The sequence below is a fragment of the Mirounga angustirostris genome, unplaced genomic scaffold, assembly GCF_029215605.1.
Source record: "Mirounga angustirostris isolate CCGP_5_RB_7025 unplaced genomic scaffold, mMirAng1.0.hap1 SCAF_4, whole genome shotgun sequence".
Classification (NCBI taxonomy): Eukaryota; Metazoa; Chordata; class Mammalia; order Carnivora; family Phocidae; genus Mirounga; species Mirounga angustirostris.
The window spans coordinates 120,019,691-120,032,987 of NW_026991712.1; the positions used below are offsets into that span (position 1 = coordinate 120,019,691).

Here is a 13,297-nt window from a genome sequence, read left to right on the forward strand (position 1 = left end):
GATCATGTAGGGTGGTGTAGTTACTCATAAGGACTTTGGATTTTCCGAGTGAGAAGAGAAGCCATGGGAAGGTTTTGAATAAGGGAGTAACATGATTGGACCTGCATTTTAATGGTATCTCTTTTTGGCTGCCATTTTGTGAGGAGCAAGGGCAAAGGCAAGAAAATTGCTGAAGAGGGTATTTTAGTACTCAGAGTGGTGGTAGGGACTGGGACCAGAGGGCAGTTGGGAGGTAGTGCTGTGTGGTTGGATTCTGGATGTTTTTTAAAGGTCAGGGTGATAGGATTTGCTGACGAGTAAGTATGAAGCAAAGTGAGAGGAGGAGGGAGAGTGGGGTGTGTCATTCTACCGACATGAGGAGGCTGAAGAGGTTTGTGGGGAAGGTCAGGAGTTTGGTTCTGGACAAATTAAATTTAGAATTGTATTTGGCATCCAAGTGAGTTATTGAATCAGGAGTTCAGGAATTAAGTCTGGACTGGAGATTCACTGAGAGTCATTGGGGGAAGAAATGGTATTTTAAACCTCAAGGCTGCATAAGCTCACCATGGTGAGGTGAATGTGGATGGTGAACATGGAGAAGAGGACCAAAGAACAAGCCTTGGGGCACTCCAGTGTGAGGAGGGTGGGTAGGCACGGAACAACCAACAGAAGAGCCCTCTAGGGAGTAGCCGGAAAACCCAGGGAAATACGGTGGCCTAGATGCTGTGAGAAGAGAGCCATCAAGGAAAGGGAGTATCAGCAATGTTAATACTCTTGGGAGGTGGAGTTAAATGAGGTCTTACCGGGCTTAGTTTAACAAACAAGTGGTTTTTAGGTGACTTTGAGATCACATTTGGTATAGCCAAGAGTCTGTTCTGAACAAAATGAAGAAAGAGAGGAGAGGCCTTAGGACAGCATGTGTGAACAGCTCTGAGGACTTTTGTTTTGCCCTGCCAGCCCTGTCCCTAGAAGATGTAATTGGTGCAAAAAATTTTCCCTTTGTTTTGTTTTCTCTCTGGTAGGCTGCCCCCCAATTCCAGTCCAGGTCACAGGTAGAATTGGTGCTGTGTGGGTTCACAGGACTTGTCTTCTATGTTAGAGAGTCCAGAGTGGGGACTGTTCCTGAGAGAGGTCCCGGAGCATGTTCCTGTCAAGTCCTGATGTGAAGGAATTCTTGGGCAGCAATTCATAGTAGAGGACGCAGGGAATATGTGGTGTGGGATGGCAGCCAGCGGGATGTGTCTAGGTCCTGAAATTGCCAGTAAGGTATGGAAATCAGCAGACACACAGCGTGACTGTTAAAATGATTTCAAACTGAGGATTTATGTTAGTTAACAAGTATTTATATAGTCCTTACTATGTGTCAGGCATTGTCCTCACTGTTTTATGGAGTGTAATCTATTCCATCCTCATGCCAATCTTGTGATGTAGGTGGCTCCTGTTACCCTCGTTGCCCGGATGAAGAAACTGAGCAGAGCAGCCTGCCCAGGGCCACTCAGTGATGGATGCATAGGGCCCCCAACACACACTGTGCTGTTGGCCTTCAGAGCCCACGTGTTTAACACTATACTCTGCAGCCACTTTTGATTTATGTGGACTTTTACTGGTTTCCCTGGTTTCCTCTTTGTTTCCTCTTCTGTTTTGACCACGTCATTCTTCATTTAACCCCTTGACAAGAATGTAGGTTAAGAGTAAGAAAGGGAAGGGGGGTCACATTAATCAGTTTTTCCACCCTTGAACTAGACAGGATTTTGATGTTTTTGGCAAAGAGTAACTAACATTCAGTATTTATTGGTATTGTCCATGATGCTTAAAATAACTTGTAAGCATCATTGTTTGTCCATGTGTCTTGAAGGCCATGTGTCAAGAAGGTAATGACCTTCTTGATTAAAGAGAAAACTCTTTTTTTTCAGCATATTATGAATCATATACAGTGTGAGATGGAAAAGGTGTAATCTTAGGTGGGGAGAACAGGCTCCGTAGGACAGTCTTGGTCACTAGCTTCAGCCTGGACTGGTTACAGAAGGGTAAAATGCAGGAACAGTGTGGTTTTGGCAGGTGTGGTTGGATAAGGGGGAAAAAAAACGGAATAAAGAGTGAAAATGCTAAGTAAGATGTGAGAAGTTGTGGTGCTGACATGGAACAATGTGGAGGAATTGGTTCATGGCGGGAAGACAGTTTGATGGTGAGGACCTGGGGAAGTTCCTTAGTGGTGAGACAGAAGGATCTGGTAGAAGATGAGAAGTCTGGGGACAGAGGAAGTGAAACTGAAGAGCTGGGTTGTGAGGTTTTTAGGCTTCTAGATCCTGATTTCTTTGGATAATAGAAGATACGGTTTTAGTCTCAAATCTGTCATTTCCTATAAGGGTGATCTGAAGTACATTATTAGCTCACCTTTTCCTGGTTAAATTTCACCATTTGAGGTGGAATAGATAATCTTTAAATTCTTTCCAAGTTGTAAAATCCAACGATCCTGTTATAACAATAAGTAACCAAAGTCAACACAGAGTTCAGTGTGTTGACTGTGTATCAAAGCACAGAGTCTTTTTCCATAAAAGCATCAACCATAGTATCTCCTTAGGGAGGAAGCCCCTCAGTTGCTCACTGTGATGCGTGTAAAAGTTCCGTTGCCTAACACAAGTGTGTCCCAAATGATAGTATCTTTGAAAAATCAACAATGCTGGCTTTACCATCATTGTAGTTACTGGTTCTAAGTATGTGTAAATTAATAGCTTAATATTTATTTCTGTAATGATTATCTGATTTAATCATTTAAACCTTTCTGCTTACATTGATATATATGTTGTAGGAAAGGTTAAGATGGAAGTTTCTTATAAATATGCCTTCTTTTAAATATTAGAAAGCCAATCCATAAATATATATTAACTGTCTCTTAAACAGCACCTAAAAGGCAGAGTTGCATGAATTCAGGGCGCTGAATCTCATTTCCGAGAAGGAAGATGGGATAGACAGGTGGAGTTTGGGGACGGCTTTTTGGAGGGCTTGGGATGTGATCTGGAAGGATGGGTGGGATTTGAATGGGCAGGAGGGAAAGATATTTTAAGTCAGAGAAATGGCAAAATCAAAAGCGACAGTAGAAACATCTAAACTTGCATAGTACCATAAGGAAAGCCCTTGCCAGATGCATGTTGTGGTACAACAGAAAATAGCTCAATTGTGCATCACATAGACTAAAATTGGAACGATACAGAGAAGATTAGCATGGCCCCTGCACAAGGATGACAGGAAAATTCATGAAGTGTTCTGTATTTTTTCAGCCATCAAAAAAAAAAAAAAAAAGGAAAGAAAGAAAGAAATCTTGCCATTTGCAACGACATGGATGGAACTAGAAGGTATTATGCTAAGTGAAATAAGTCAATCAGAGAAAGACAATTATCATGTGATCTCACTCATTTGTGGGATTTAAGAAACAAAACAGAAGATCATAGGGGAAGAGAGGGAAAAATAAAACAAGACGAAATCAAAGAGGGAGACAAACCATAAGAGACTCTTAATCATAGGAAACAAACTGAGGGTTGCTGGAGGGGAGGAGGATGGGGTAACCGGGGATTGGACACTGGGGAAGGATCATGATGTAATGAGTGCTGGGTATTATATGACTGGTGAATCACTGACCTCTACCTCTGAAACTAATAATACACTATTGGTGAATTAATTTAACTTAAAAAAAAAAAAAAAAAGGAAATAGCTCAGTGTGAGCCAGGAAAGTTTAGTTGGCCATCCTCTTTGGAAGGAGAGAGGGAGACCAGATGACCTTTGTGTTTCTTTCCAGCATTAGTATTTTGGCTGCACACAAAGCATACAGAGCTGGACAGGGGGCAGATTTTTTTCCTTGTTGAGGGAGGTGGTGGTAGTGACAATGGTGGTGTGAATCTTGAATCTGTATGTGAGTGGAAAGGCATTTAGGCGTTGTGTTCCCATTTTAGCAGCCCTGAGGCAGAAAGCTGGCTCATTTCTGAGTCATGATGTACGATGAGCCCTTTACATGAGAGAAGTTGCTTATTGAATGTTCCCATGGAAAAGACATTGGGCACATATGATCCTGCTTTCTATAGGGCACCAAGGCCCTGCCTAAGAGAGAGCCATGTATTTTGAAATCCTACTTGTTAACAAGCCTGATCGGCCTTAGCAACCAAGTAAGAAGCCCCCCATGGGAAAACTTCTCATTTATTGTCAGACAACCCACGCCGTGAACTGTGCACATGGGGATGTTCTGTTTCCTGGGAAATGACCTGGATTTTCTTCTTTTTTTGCAGAGTCTTGAAAGGTAAAAGAAAAGTAGGCTGAGGGGAGTTGTGAGCCATACTCTGGAAATCTTCCATAAAAACATCTTCCATAAACCTTCTTGTCTTTCAGGATGGTGTTTTTCAAACCTCAGGTTGTGACCCACTGGCAAGTAATGAAATCAATTAGGAGATTCTAATTGACACTTTCTGTGTGTGCACAGGATTGTAATATAAAATGTATTTCTTAACACGGGTTATGGTCAAGTATGTTTGAAAAGCCATGGTCTTAGGATCAAGGTCTCTTTTCTGGCTAATAATGACTGAAATCTTTTAAATTACGAGAAGCATTATGGTTAAGGGACCTTGAAAAGGTTTGTGGTAACTGAAACAAAGAGCTGGATGTTTTTCTTGTCATTCTCCCTCCACCCCTCCACTTAGGTCAGTGCTAAATCCTCCTTGCTTTCTCGCAGGGGAGAAAGGAAAGAGGAAAAGTGGTGATAAAGAAACAGTGCTGGGAGTTCTCACACTGGAAAGAAATGGGTGAAAATTAAGTTCATCACAAGCCTTGCTAGAGTACTAATAATAGGCGTACACGTTGTTTCTGCAGCACTGTCCTTTTCAGTGTTTTAATACGTGTTCTCATTCCGTTTAGGGAAATCCTGCAAGATAAGTGGGAAAGATATTATTCTATTTTCCTGACGCTCCCTTAGATGCACCCTCCACTCAGCTATAATTGTTAATGGTTTTTTGTTTGGCGTCTCTAAGCCTTGCACATAGTGGAATACCTTCCCCCTTGTTCTGTCTGGGAAACTCCCATTCATCTCGTAAGACTCAACTCAAGGGTTTATCTTCTGTGAATTTTTCCTTGCCTACCTAGGTAAACCTGCTTACGATGTCCTTTGGGCCACCTCTCTATTTCGTTCATACTTCAATCCATCCACTTACTTGTTACATGCCTTCATTTTGAACTAGAGTGTGCGTGCTTTGAAGTCAGAGATGGTACCTTATTTATCTATCTTTGCATATCTAACATGGAGCACACTCTCTGGAACATATGTGTTGAGATTGTAATAGAATGAGGGAATGAATGAGGAAATGGAGGTTTAGGGAAGTTAAGTGGCTTTTCAAAAGCTGGATCTGAAAGTAGAAACCGGGTTTCTTCACATCCAGCCTGGCCTTTGGCAGGATCTGGCTGTAATAGGCCTATGAGGTAGATGGTGACTGAGGAATGATGTGTCTCCCATTTTATAATATGGCAAACAGAGGTCTTAGAAAGGTGATTGGTAGTGCTGTCTTGGGAAGAGGAAAACAAATGAACATTTTTTGAGCGCCTACCAGTAGGAAGTCTGCAAGTTACATGCTTTGGGGGATTTCAGTTCACTTAGCCCTCATAATAATGCTACGCAGATCTGTTTTGTGAATAAGGAAATTTGGGTGGACTTAAGTGTCTTGCCCATAGACCCATAGTAGCAAAAATAATAACAGTTAACATTCACTTTGTGCTGTACATGGTTCTGGCATTTGGCATGTTCATTTAATCTCCTTGACAGCTCTTTTGAGGGAGGTTCTGTTATTATTGCCAGAGGAGGAAACTGAGGCCTGGAGAGTTTTAGTGTCTTGCCTAAGATTAGTAGCAGAGCTGAGATTTGAATCCAAGCAGATTGGCTCCAGGACCCCACTCTTCAAGGTTAACGAGCAGCTTCACATAAGTGATAGGGATAGAACAACAGCGACCCCAGGAATGAGGTTTATAACTTGTATCTCCCTTGATTTCTAGTTATTTCTGTGAAGTCACTTGAACTCTCAACATTGAGTTTGCTCTTGCTTTGTGATAAAGATTTCTGCCGTGTGATAGTGACCGATGTGACAACATCTCTTGGGGGAATGACAGCCGCCCCCTCTTGAAACTTTATGCAAGACGTAGACGGCAAGAACAGGTGCTTGGGAATAGGGAGGGAACCAGATTTCAGTCCTGGCTTTGCCACTTCCAAGTTCTGTGACCCTGAGCAATCTGTGACTTATTTTCATAGACGTGGGGATAATATCAGTACCTCTGGCATGGCAAGGCTTTGAGGATGTAGTGAGACAATGCACATACAAGTACCTAGAATAGTGCTTGGAACATAGTATGTGCTAAGTCAATATGGCTACTCTTCTTAGGCCTTAGTTTGACTCTAAAGAGCCTGGCCTGCCCTACATTTAAGCAGAGTGCCCTTTTATTCCCAGTAACGTCACATGTCCTGTGAAGAGGGAGGCCAGGGGCCTACCATCGGTACCATCATGGCGGCAGGTTTTGTAATGGGGACAGATGGTCAGGAAGAAGTTGCCTGGGTGGGCTGCCTGACAGCTGGTGAAGGCACCAGCTCAGTTCCTGGAGACCCAGGCCCACTTGGACACTGGGCACCACAGAACTGAAAAGCTCCGAGTTTGCATCACTAGACCCTGTAAACGCCAACGCCAGCCACGAAATGCTGTTAACGATTTCCGTCTCTGACAGATGATCTTTGCATTAATAATTCATTTCACTTTTGCAACATTTATGAATAAAACATAAGTGAGACCCTGACCATTAAGTGTTAGCTTAATAAGAATCCCGTAATACAGCACCGCCATCTTGTGTGTAATCTAGAAGACATTCCTCCTAAGAAACGGTCCTGTCTTGCTAATGAATCCTACCAGGATGCCTTGTTAGTCGAGTACTGTTACCACCTATCCCAGGGTTGGGAAGTTGGCTCTTTGTCTGAAAACAGCTGAGGCCAGAACCTAGGCCTTTTGATATTATTTATAGGTTTCATCAATGACATGTCCTTGTTCCATTAAAAAATTTTAAAAAAAGTGGACACCCGCACATACATACACACAAACACACACACAACACACACAGAGAAACCAGGAACCAAGAAACGCTAACAGAATGCCAGGAGATCCTACATTTGTTTTCAGCTTTAGTAGCCTGGTGGTAGCTTCTGCAGGGCAGAAGCCTACTTTCAGTGTTTGCTGCCTTGCATGCCTGAGTTATCAAGTATCTGTTTAAAAAAAAAAAAAGTGAATTAAATTAAATTTAAAAAAATAAATAAATAAAAAATATTTTTTAAAAAAGTGAAAGTTTTGCCTTAAGAAATGCTGAAATGATCAGATCGTTGGCTCGTAGGAGTTCTCTTGTTGCTGGGCAGTCCTATCAGGCGGAGAATGACTAAATCTTTTCAGAGTCAAGCCATTCTGTGAGTGCTCACATGGCCCCCCTGGGTTGTGGCCTCCCACAATACTGTTTGACGTGCACCTTCTGTCCTCAGGGGCGACATGGTGATGGAGAAGACCTCACCGTCTGCTCACAAGGACAGGTTCAAGTTCAACCCCGCTGTTGTGTGCCCCTCCATCCCACCGTTTCAAGTTGCCTTCACTTCTTCACAGCCCGTCCACCCAGACGTGTTTGGAAGTCTCTGCCTCCCCTCTGCCTGGGTGGCTGTTTGGGTCTCTCTGACTCTCAGTGCTTTCTTTCCCTCCTGCTTCACTCCTTCACATGCCTCCCTCTGCAGTCAGGTCTAAAGTCACTTTTCCAACTCATTGTTCTCATGTCCAGTACAGTCCCTGCCCTGCCTTCTTTCTTCCATTTCTTCTACACACCCCTTCAGTTCTGTCACACCAAATACGACTCAGCTTCTTTTATTCCCCTAGCACACTTCCTCCTTCAGAACGGTTTTTCTGGCGGGTTTTCTTTTCTTTCTTTCTTTTTTTTTTTAATGTTATGTTAATCACCATACATTCCATCATTGGTTTTTTCTTTTTAAAGAAACCTGAAGCCTTCCTCTTCAGCTGGAAGATATTCAGCAATTCAACAATTATTGACTATTTCCCAAGTGTGAGGTACAGAAACGCTTCTCAAATTCTACCTTTGTGTTTTCCTCCCCTCCAGCTTTTTGAAGAATAATTGACAAATGTAGCTGGGTATGTTTAAAGTATCTGACATGATGACGTGATATACATATACGTTGTAGAATAATTACCAAGATCGAGATAATTTATACATTCATCCCTTCCTTCCTTCCTTCCTCTTTTGCTGTGAGAATGCTTAAGATCTATTCTCAGCAGCTTTCAAGTACACAATACTGTGTTATTAACTATGGGCATCACATTGTATGTTAGATTCTCAGAACTTACAATTCTTATTACTAAATATTTGTACATTTTGACCTACATCTCCCCATTCCCCCTCCCCCTGGCAACGACCATTCTATTCTCTGTTTCTATGAAATTGGCTTTTTCTTCCCTTTTATCCCCCTTACGAATACACATATAAGTGATACCACACAGTGTTTGTCTTTCTCTGGGTTATTTCACTTAGCAGAGATGTTCCATTACCCAGCTACATCCAGTGCTCCTGCCAGCACCTAGCCAGCCTCCTAGAAGGTTGAGATTTCCAGTAATGCCTTCTCTCAGGGCCTCCATTTCTGCCAAAGGGGAACGTGGCTATTGTCTGTTATCCAGGTGTCACACTACTGGGCTCATACCTGGAATAGCATGGTTTGTGCTGACCCATGGTAGAATTTTATCAAGTCCGTGCTAACATTGTGTGTATTTTTAGACTTTCAGCTGGGGGCCACTGCATTGTGTGTAGCTAAAGCCAACAGGTTGGGTGGGGGGATTGGAATCATGGCCTGGTCACATCTAGGGATCAACGTAGAAGCTGGAATAGAGGGCAGGTGAACCAGAAGTATTGGCTGGGGGACACCATAGGTGAGCAGCCCTTCCCCCTGCTCTGACAGTTGTCCCTCTACTCCAGCTACCCACTCTCCTTCACCACCAGACTGTTGGTATAACAGCAGCATGTGAGAAGGAAAGACCCTGTTACCTTGAAGAATCAGTATCTGTTGAGAGGTTTGTCCAGGTTCACCTTGTAAATCATTGTTGGTATTGTGGCTGGAGCTCTGGACTTCCAAGTTCCTGCTTTTCTAATGGGTCTCCCTTCTGCCTTGGTGAAATATACCTGTCCTTGGATGGCTAAGTGACCATGATATATACCAAGAGTTGTTTGTTTTCATCAAATCAGAGAGTTCATGGCCCAGCACTGGGCCTGTTTTATCCTTTTGGTTTTCTGAACAGGGAGAGATTTCTGGTTTTTACATTTTCTCATCATAAACATGTATTGGGTACCTCTGCCCTAAAGGCACTACAAATCTGTGCTTGTTCTGATGTTTTATGGTTGTCAGGAGATGACCAAGGTTCATGAATCAATGGCTGGGTCATATGTGAGGTAGATTACACAGAGGCAGATCTGCTCCGTTGGCTTTTTGTACGTAAGATTTAAAGGGAACCCTGTTTATAGGCTGATCTGAGAAAATAAGGTTACCAAAAAAATAACTACCAGGATAACTGAAGGAACAAATAAATATACAGAAGGGCCAAGTGAGGGTGCCCAGGCAAAAAACACTGTGGGTTTGGATAGTCTGTGGAGGCTTCCTTGAAGAGGCAGGATATGAGCCAGCTCTCAGTATAACAGGTGGAGAAGAGAGGGCAAAGCCTTGTAGACCCGTGGGATGGCAGGATGGAAGACAGGCATACACATATCCAGGGAGACCATACTGAGGCCAAGAGTGGGAAGGGGGACAGGGTAGACCCATTTCTGGAATAAGGTGTTTGCAGAGTAATGACAGTCTGGTTTGAGAGGCATACTGGAGTCAGAGAATGGAAGGCCTTGAATCCCAAGATGGTGTGGAGTTCATTGTCAAATGTCTACAGAGGCCGGGCTGATGACATGGGTGCCTGGGTTGGCCTTGGACTTATAAGGCAATAGGGAGGGGTGGCACCTGTGGCTGCCTGGACAGATTCAACTTTGGTTAAAAGATGCTATAGGCCGAATTATATAGGTCTGTGGCCACAGCTAAACTGCCTCACTGGCAATGGAGAGCCCTTGTGGGGTCTTGAGGGCATTGATGGGTTGAGAGGAAGGTGGCAGCTGCTAAATGTAGAATTTTAGGAAGATGGGGGCTGGTTGAAGAGGGAGAGATCATTTAGGAGATTGCTGGAATTGGCCCAAAGCTCTGTGGGTGGTAGGTAGCTCAGATGCCCCAGAGAAGGCAGAGCTGGCCCCTTCCAGAGCAGGCAGGTACAGCTGTCAGCAGGCACCAAGTCTACGTGGGCCAGGACGAGCAGCCAGGGAAGCCCAGCAGGGGGGCAGAAGGGGAGCAGGCCAGTGGGGCATGGACTTGCAGAAACCTGGCAAGACACAGAGATCAAATAAGCAGAAGGCCAAGGGCAGAGAAACTTGGAAGCAGGAAGCAGAGAGCCACCCTGGAAACTGAGATTCAGGGGCGGGAATTCATCCTGGAAACTAAGATTTCTGAAAGCCTTTGAGCTTTGCCCTTTCTCAACCCCCAGCTGACCTCACCTTCCTTACTTCCTTCTAACCCTTCTAACCAAGAAGATAGAAGATGTCTGACATGAATGTTCTTATTACCCCTCCCTGCACCATTTTAGCTAATCTGCAACGGCCTCATCTTTATGTTCTAGCTTTCTACAAGAGCCCATTACTTCCAGCCTTCCCAGGAGCCTATTCTCATTACTCTTGCTCGGCTGTGTATTTGACCATTGAAAAATACAGTGCCTGACCTTACGTCCCCTTTCTAACTACTGTTCTTTCTTTCTTATCCCATTTTCTTAATACCCCAAGCCATGGTAAGCTAGCTCTGCCCCTATTAGGATTGTGCTGATGAAGCCCCCATTGCCCTCCTAACTGCCCGCTCTAGTGATCTGACTGGAGCTCCCTGTTGCACAGTTGCCTGCCTCATGCCACCCTTTGATGGTTTCTTCCCTCTTCAGTTCCTTCTCTGTCTCTTGTCCAGTCCCTCCCATCTCTGGTCATCCCGGAAATGCCCTTTGTTCCTGTCCCCTGTGGCTGCCCAAGTTCTCTTAAGATGACCTTCCTTTGTGGCTTGGACCAGTGCCTCTCTGTGAATGCTGCTCAAAGCCGTGTCTCCATCCTCGTCCTCTCTCACAAGATCCAGATCTCTATTTCCAGCTGTGGATTGCCCACATGCAGCCAGATGCCCTGCAGGCCCAGCTCCGTGGGTCATATAGTGCGTCTACAGTGGAGGTCCCATCTGCCTTGCCTTCCAAACTGGAACACTTAGTATGGCCATCTCTCTCACCATCTATATCCAGTTAGTTACCAGATCTGCTTGAGGGGTGTCTCAGATCCTACCGAATCCCCTTAGGCTGACCCTCACCATTCTGTTGCTTCCCATCATCGCTGGATTCCCTCCTCCCAGCTTTCCCGCCCCAGGCCTTCCTTCATACCGCCAGCCAAGGTACCATCCTAAAAACACAATGAACTGTGTCTAATCTTTTCTGGGCCCTTCTTGTATTCTAGATAAAGCCCAAATTACTGAGCTGGAATTAGGAGGCCACTTTCACAATTCTGGTCCCAACCTTCTTTTCTAAACATCCCCCCTATCACACAGCCCAGTCTTCTGTGGGGCTAAGCTTCTCCCCATTCTGCTGCTGGGCAGGGTCTGCTTGATGCTCCTCTTGAGTAATCCTTTTTTTTTTTTTTTTTTTTTTAATATGGGTACTAGAGATAGACCACCTGTTTGTTTGTTTTTTTAATTCTTAAAAAAATTTTTTTTAAAGTAATTTCTACACTTAACAAGGGGCTCAAACCCATGACCCTGGGATCAAGAGTAGCATGCTCTACCTGCTGGGCCAGCCAGGTGCCCCTCTTGCGTATTCTTAGCATGACAAACTCCCTATCTATCTTTTAAGATCCTTCTCTGTTATAGTTTCTGATTCTCCCAAAGTTAATTATCCAGAGCTTCTATAGAATACTATTTATATATATAAAAGTATTTAGCCCATTTTATTATAATTTATTTGCTAAGTGCCTGTATCTCTGACTAGACTGAGCTCATCAAGGACAGGACTGTGCCTGTCTTCATTTCTGTAGTGCCTGGCACACAGTAGTTACTCAATAAACATTCATTGTTTCTATAATGATCTAACAAACATATTAACCGATGGGTCCTGGCACAGGCCCTGAGCAGCTGCTCCAACCTCCGTCCTTGTCCTGGTCATAATCACAGGGAAGGTCCTACTGCTGCTCGGGATCCTCCTTACCCTGTGATATCATGACATGATTTGCCTTCTGGAATGCCGGCCCCCGATGTCCTGGCTCTTACCAGTGGTCTTTTTGAGCTGGGGGGAGTTTGAAGCGGGTACCAAATAAACCTTAAGTGAGTGACTCTAAGGCATAAAAGGAGATTCCTGTGGTAGGAATGGGATTAGAGGTGGAGAAATTGCCAGAGAATACATGGTTATTATAGTCTTCAATTCCCTCCTTCGAGCATTAGCTGGTTACTTGGGAGGCCGTTATATCAGGGCTGCAGACAGGACTGGCTGCACAATTCACGGGCCCCTTATAAAAAAAGAAAAAAGGCAGGAAGAAAAGTGCTGCTAAAGGCACTAAGATCTAAAGCTCTCCTTTCTTCTGGACATCTCCGCTCACACTCATGCCCTGTTGTCCCGCCAAACTTGACTTACAAACTGTAAGTTCAAAGGCAAACTTACTGAGGATTTCAGGATGGAGACAGCCGATCTTGAAGCGGAGCTCAGGGGCCCGGTGAGCGTGGGCTCTGTGTGACCATGCAGGCCACAGGCCCGCCGGGCTGCTCTAGCTGCTGAGTGTAACCTCCCAGCCGTAACTAGCCCAGGACCACATGCAGCGACTCCCGTCTCATTGAGTTTATCCTCCCCCAGGATTACAAGGGCCAGCCATGTGTGTTGTCTCATGATCCATCTCCTCCACTGTGAGAAGTATTTTCTTAGAAGCTTCCTTGTCTTCTTCAGGGTAAGGCTCCTTATCACCAGCCTCGAGCACTGATGGGGGTACACAGGGCCCGTGTGGCTGAGACAGTCCCCGGAGCTCCCACGTACAGCTCATATGTTACTGGGCTTTCAGCACTTCACCAGTGAGGCAAAGACCCATCTGTTCCTGCCCTTTGTCTGTTCTCGGTCTTCCTAGCTGGGCCCAAGGTAAGGCTTGTCAGTGCTCTATCCAGAACAGTCCCCCTCATGACTGG

General features: G+C 44.5%; 1 protein-coding gene and 1 pseudogene across 1 annotated transcript in view; both read left to right on the forward strand.

Annotated features, from left to right (window-relative positions):
- Nucleotides 1-13,297, forward strand: part of LPAR3 (lysophosphatidic acid receptor 3) — a 74,091-nt gene that overhangs the window by 25,373 nt on the left and 35,421 nt on the right. The gene's annotated exons all lie outside the window — the stretch shown is intronic.
- LOC123860606 (U6 spliceosomal RNA) lies at nt 3,157-3,253 on the forward strand (annotated as a pseudogene).